The sequence below is a fragment of the Panthera onca genome, chromosome D1, assembly GCF_046562875.1.
Source record: "Panthera onca isolate mPanOnc1 chromosome D1, mPanOnc1 haplotype 2, whole genome shotgun sequence".
In the NCBI taxonomy this organism is placed as follows: Eukaryota; Metazoa; Chordata; class Mammalia; order Carnivora; family Felidae; genus Panthera; species Panthera onca.
Window position 1 is genome coordinate 8,115,318 of NC_138348.1, and position 6,983 is coordinate 8,122,300.

Here is a 6,983-nt window from a genome sequence, read left to right on the forward strand (position 1 = left end):
CCCACTTGAAGGGACAAGCAACTTAATCATCCTCTGAGTTGTGTCCTAGGTCCCAAACACCTGATAACACTTAGGAGCCAGATCCCAAACATGTTCCAGGACATTAGCTTCAAGCAAACCTTGGCTGACACTGGCATCAATACTCTTATCTTCAATAATTTATGGAACAGCATCTATTGTTCATCTGACACTAGCCTTTCATCAGACCCTCCCCTGGATTCCCGAAGGAACACGCACCCTAGACCCCTTTCCAATATAAATCCCTAATCCCATCAACACCGAGACTCAGTCTCCTTTCCTTTCCAAGTTTCCCAGACACTCCGTCTGCTAGTCTCTATCACTTACACTATTCAGTAAACTGATCGCAGTTTTTCTGGCTTGTGTTTGATTTTTTTTTTTTGTTTTTTAAATGTTTATTTATTTTTGAGAGAAAGAGACAGAGTGTGACTGAGGGACGAAAAGAGAGAGGGAGGGAGATACAGAATCTAAAGCAGGCTCTAGGCTCTGAGCTGTCAGCACAGAGCCCGACACGGGATTCAAACCTGGGACCAGCGAGATCATGACCTAGGCCGAAGTCAGACACTTAAACCGCTGAGCCACCCAGGCACCCCTGGCTTATGTTTGATTTCTATCCTGTGTGAAGCCAAGGACCCTCTTGGCTGGTCATGTGGGACTACCCCCCTGTCCCCCCGCCCAGCTACCCGGCCCTTCTCCCTCACCCTTCCCTGGCCTTGGCAAACAGCCCAGGACAGAGGCTTCTAAACTTCCCCTCCCACTCCCATCCCAAGAGTCACAGCCTAGGGGCATTAGACACTAGTGGCTGTCTGCCACTGGGAGAAGGGGCAGGGACCTCCCTGCTACCCTACTGGCTTTGTCAGGCCTTTGTCCTATAAACAAAATAATAATGCCCAGATTAGAGCTCAGCCAGGCAAGAGGCCCAGAGAGATTTTAGGACCAGCGTTTCTGTGGTTCCCTGGCTTATTCCCTGGGGAACCACATGTTCATCTCCTTCACCACTGGCTGGAGGAAAAGGAGTAAAGGTTGGCAGAGCAGGTCCATCTGTGTTCTGTTCCAGGGCTTTCCTCATAACCCTGGTGAGATGGCTTCTCTCAGAGAGAGAGGAAGGAGGAAAGAGGCAGGCGGAGCTTAAGTACTGCAACTGAGTCTACAAACCCCAGGGCAGCATTTGCACCTAGGTCGGTCTGCCTTTCGGATTAATGCCTCATTAATACCGACATCTCTGCTTTTGCCCCGACCCCCCAGGGATCCTGCCCCCAAGCCGGGGACTGTCCTTCGACCAGAGCAGCAAACTCCTGTGGTGCATTTATCCAACAAAACACTGTATAGTAAACAAACAAACTACAGCCACAGTATGGATGGCTCCCACAAACAATGTCGAGGAGAAGAGGCCAGGCATAGAGGAGTACAGACAAAGGGCAACAGCAGGCAGGGCCAAGCCCCCTGGGAGCAGATGTCAGGTAGTGAGGATCCTGGGGACAGATTAGGAAGAGGTGTGCTGGGGCTCTTGCTGGTTACAAAAATGTGTTTGCTCTGTGATCATTCCATCATGAGTGGCTGTACATTCACAACTTATGTAAATTTCTGTAGGTCTGCTACACTTCAGTTAAAACAGTTCAAAACAGATAAGAAAAAAGCAAGGAAGACACATGCGTGATATGATCTTGGTTTTGTAAAACAAAGAAGTATCTAGAGAAATAGATATGCGTAGATAAAAGTCTAGGAAGACACACACATAGGCACTCAGACTGTTGGAAGTCTCTCTCTATATGGGGGGGTGAGGCCTAGAGGTCCCAGCCTGGGTCCCAGCCCGAGCTGTTCACCCCCTACTTCCCCTTCCCTCAATGGGGCAGAATAGATCCCAAGCCTCGGGGACGGATAGGGGAGCTGGTCCCTACTATGGAGACCAGCTTCACAATCCCGGTCCCCAAGGGCCTGGGGGGTCATATATGGGCTGGGAAGATACCAGGTGTCCCATCTCAGAGCTGGCCTCCCAGCCCCACTGGCCAGACATGGGCTAGAGAAAGCCTGGTTATCCCCCACCCCAAGCCTGGCACTCTATTAAAGGTGCCAGCCTAACGCTGCTCTGTCCAAATTTGCAGCTTGTGAGGCCTAGGGAAGGGGCTGAACCTTGGCGCTGTAGTGCCAGGAGGTGTAAATCCCTCAGATTTACCCCCTCCCCCAACACACACACCTTCTGGAGGTTCACCACCTCCCCAAGCACCTAACACAGGGCTGGTAAGTCCCTGAGCTAGAGGTCTCCATTCTCCCCACCTGGCCTAGACTCTCCTGCTGGGATGTTGACTGGGTGCTGGGCACTGAACCCAAGGGCTGGCAGAGGGGAAGGCTAGAGGGGGAAGGAGCCCACCCCAGGGTTCTCACTGAGGGCAGCTGTACTCTCTCTACAGGCCTGTATGTACTGTGTCCCTGGGGTGGGGGGAGCAGCAGAGGCCCTAGCAGTCTTGGGAAGGGTCCAGTGTCCAGAGGAGGAGGGTTCGAGAATCCAAAACTGACTCGCTGGGTTAAAGAATGGCTCTTTCCCTTGGGGCGCCTGGGCGGCTCAGTCGGTTGAGCATCCAACTTCGGCTCAGGTCATGATCTCATGGCCCGTGAGTTCGAGTCCCGCATCAGGCTTTGTGCTGACAGCTCGGAACCTGGAGCCTGCTTCGGATTCTGTGTCTCCCTCTCTCTCTGCCCCTAACCCACTCGCATTCTGTCTCTCTCTCAAAAATAAACAAACATGAAAAAAAAAATTAAAAAAAAAAAAAAGAATGGCTCTTTCCCTACCTTGGCCTCCCTGGTTTTGCTTCCCCATCTGCAAAATGGGGGCTTTCACACAAAGTCCAGTAGGAGAAAGAGGCAGGAGGGGCAGGCCTCACCAGAAGAAAAAGGCTGATTAGGAAACCTGAGCTGGCCCTGGTCCAGGCAGAGCAGTCTCCAGGGCGCGTGTGGGCAGAGTCCCAGAGGGGCATCTGTTCTTCCTGGGGCACAGCTGTCAGCAGGCGCCAGACGTTCGAGAGCCCCCCCACCCCCACCCCTGCACAGCTTGGCAGGGGTGGGAGGGTGGGGAGGTAGAGCGACAAGGGGGTGCTGCTCTCCCCAGTGGAATGCAGCTGTCCTGCCCAGCACCCCAGGGGTCTGGCAGCTGGTTGGAAAGTTTCAGCCACCTCCCAGGAGCCAAGCAGTGGTTAACCCCTTCCGGCCTGCAGCCCACAGCCAGTGGCCACGTGCGAAGATAAGATCACGTCACTCATGCGCTGTGTGCTACAGCCGCTCAGGCTTGGTGAAGTCCAGGGACGCTGGTGTGGCAGGGTCCACCCACACCCCACAGCTGACAGCCCACCAAGACCCCCAACAGAACTGAGCACTCCGGTCTGCAAGCCCGGGTGCCACTGCTCCTGGGCCCATGATATAGATGGGTACACTGAGATGGGCCGAGGGGTGGGGCCGCCAGGCTGGACCACCCCCCAAGCACACGCAAGCCCTCCCCGTCCGCCTCCCCAGGGCATCATGGTGAGCGTGGACCAAAAGGAGCATCCCATGCTGCTCATGGAGGCCCCAGTCAACCCCAAGGCCGAGAGGGAAAAATGACCCAGGTCATGTATGTGACCATCCAAGCCTGTGCTGCTGCTCTATGACTCTGGCTGCACCGGTGCTCCCAGCCTCACCCCTATCCTGCTGTGACCCTGCATCCAGACCCCTCTGCCTTCTGGACCCTCAACTCTTTACCCTGAGTTTCTCTCTCAGACACCAGACCCCTGACCTCTTCTCCATCCTGTAGCCCAGGACAAGTGAGTCCCCCGTTCTTTCTCATTGTTCTCGATACCCCATCTTTCAGCCAGGCCTGCACTGGACAAGCCCATCCCTGGGCCCCCACAGCCCTCCAGCCACTTTTCTTATCCCTTCTCACTCCCTGTATCCAACATTCAGGACACAGGCTGCCCTGGGAGTGAAGGCCACCTCCTCACCGCCCTCCCCCCGCCCCTGCCCAGTCCACTCCCCAGGCATCATCCCGGACTCCGGGTGTGGCGGCACTCACGATGTGCCCATCTATGAAGGCTATACTGTCCCTCACCACCCAGCGTGCGGACCTGGCCGGCTGGGACCTTGCTAGTTCAGGAAGATCCTCACTGCATGAGTAGCACGGCTACTTTGTCACAACCGGTGGAAGGGAAGGAGGGGTGGATGAGGCCACCCCGCAGCCCTACTCCTTGCAACAATGTCCTCCTGTACGAGGGCAGGACCACACAGCGGTGCAGGGCCTGGGATGCCAGACCTTCTTCCATTACAGTCTTCCATTACAGGGCCCCGGAGCTAACAGACCCTCAATGCAACGCAGCTGGAGCCAGTCCCCCAGGGCCACCACAGCCACCTCCAGTTTTGCTGACTCACCTTGGCTCATGGCTGTGTCCCTGCCCCAACCTTTTCTCCAAGATGAACAGCCCCACTCCTTCAGAAGCTCCAGGCTCTTCTCAGCCTGGTTGCTCTCCTTCAGGGCCTCGTCCCTCTAACCTTGGATTGGTCTACACTAAGCACGGTGCGGTGTGGTCTGAACCCCGGCCCCAGCAGGGGCTTCCTCTGTTGGCCCACGGCAAACGTTCACCTTACTATAATTAAGATCCCACGGAAGGGACTCCCAAACCCAGGGTACAGGTTCACAGTCACCTTGTCCACTGACGCACGCGCAGCCTCCAGGAAACGTAAATCTGTGAGTGCACGCGTGTGCGGCGGGAGGGCTCGCAGAGGCCACTCTCCATCCCTGGACAGGCGACAGGAGGCAGGGGGCCCAGGTCAGAGGGGGCTGAGCGGGCCGCAGGTTCAAGGAGACCGCCTCTCCTTGAACCCATCACCCTCTCCTCCTCATCCAGTCCAGTGGGAGATCGCACAGGACATCAAGGAAAAGCTGAGGCAGGTATGAGATGGCTATGGCCACCTCCTCCTCCCAGGAGAAGAGCTAAAACCTGTCAAGTTGTCACTGCAGGCGACAAGCGCTTCTGCTGTCCCAACACCCTCTTGCAGGCCTCCTTTGTAGGTAAACCTCTGTCCCCGCAGGGTGGCCGGTCCTCCATCTTGGCCTTCTCAACTCCAGTCCCCATTTTTCCCAACAGCTCCCCTGCGTGGGACAGAGGTACCCCTCAGGAGAGACTGCCCCTACAACAGGTTGGCGACAGGCCAGGCCAGCTCTTGCTTCTCTAGGCCAAGCCCTGAGAGGGAAGACACGGCCTTGAGACCAACTCCTGCCCAGGCCTGACCGTGTACCTGGGCCCTGCAGCCTGGATGCAGAAAAGCACTGCCCTGGTCCCCAGCACCATGAAGACCAAGGTTGTTGAACTGACCACCTTCAAAGCCTGCCAGCAGAAATCACCTGGTGACCAAGCTGCTTGCACTGGCAAAACCTAGTCCTTTTCAAACGAGCTCAGGCTCCAACTGAAACGGAAGAGCTCTGCAGGCCTCTGCTCTTCTGCTCACCTGCAGCACTTCAGCAAGTGCCATTTGAGGGAAGAAGCTTCAGTTACAGCTGGAGGGAGGGGTGGGGACAGCTGTATGACACAGCCGCTGGGGGACCAAAGAGGGGCCCAGGCCACTCAGGAAGGTGGGAGAAGAGGTGGGCGCAGACCCCAGTCAGCGGTGACCAAGGAAGAGCCTCACACCCTTCCAACTCTGGCCATTTGCCCTGTGGTGAGGGGACAGTCATCCCAAGGAATTCCTGCCTGAAATTAAAACAGCCTGCAAGGAACAAAGAGCTTAGGGGGCAGAATTTTGTCACAGGAGAAATCCGTGGTACAATTATTAGCCCAGTGAAACGCTCTCCTTTTCCCAAGGATCGTGACGCCTTTCTTTGTGCCTCCCGGATACAACCAGGGCACAAACCATCCCCCAGGGGTGCCCCGCCCACAGGGCTGAGGCCACAACATAGTGACAGTCACCGAACACTATGACCTGCCTGCCCTGCCTTCCCCAGGTCACTGCCCTGCCAGCGCACAGGCGACTCCATGTGGCCTGGGGCCCCTCCTGGCCCCCTGCCACCTTCCAGCACATAAGATTCCCAACCAGGAGCACAAGGCTGGCCCCTCCAGTGTCCACAGGAAGTGCTTCTGAACGCCAGCTCCCGGCCCACTTCCTCCTTCTCTTCCCAGCTCACCCCGGGCCAGGGACTGAGTCCCACCTGGGAGAGAAACTGAGTAGCTCCATCTGTCACACGCCTGTCAACTCTCCTGTCCTGTCAGGCCTGACAGGAGTTACCCTTCCTTTGTGCCTTTGTCTTTTATCAGCGAAGGGAAGAGGGGTTTAGCATCTTTTTAAGAGACAAAGAACATTCTGAATAACCCGATAAAGTAAAAGGGAGAAAACACACGCTCAGGGTGCCTGAGCGGCTCAGGTCACGATCTCACTCTTATTTCGGCTCAGGTCACGATCTCACAGTTCCGGAGCTCGAACCTCGAGTAGGGCCCCGCGCTAACAGTGCAGAGCCTGCTTGGGATCCTCGCTCTCCCTCTCTCTGCCCCTCCCCCGCACATTAGCGCACGAGCTCTCGCATGCTCTAGAACGAAATAAACGTTAAAAAAAAATAATAAAAAAAGACAATCTGTTCAACTCCCACTCACGGCACCGGGGCACTAGAATTTACATTTAGCCAAAGATGTCAGATGTCACAACGCGCCTGGCTCGGGACTCGGTCCCAGATACAAAGCAGGCATCCCTTGAAAGACCTCTTACCTCTAACCCAGGGCCAGTGGGAAGTGGCACGAACAGGCGGATTGGGTCTCAGTTCCCACCCCTGGCTATTGCCCCAGACACCCTGAGGTTTTCTCAGGCCGAGGTCTCCTTCACAGGAAGGGGTGTGCAGCCTCACGCTACATGCCTGCCAGGGTTTAGGCCAACAGTGGGACACCGTGAAGGTCAGGGGTGTCCCCCGAGACCACGCTGCCCATGGCACCCCAGCATTAGGACACCATCCCAGCAGC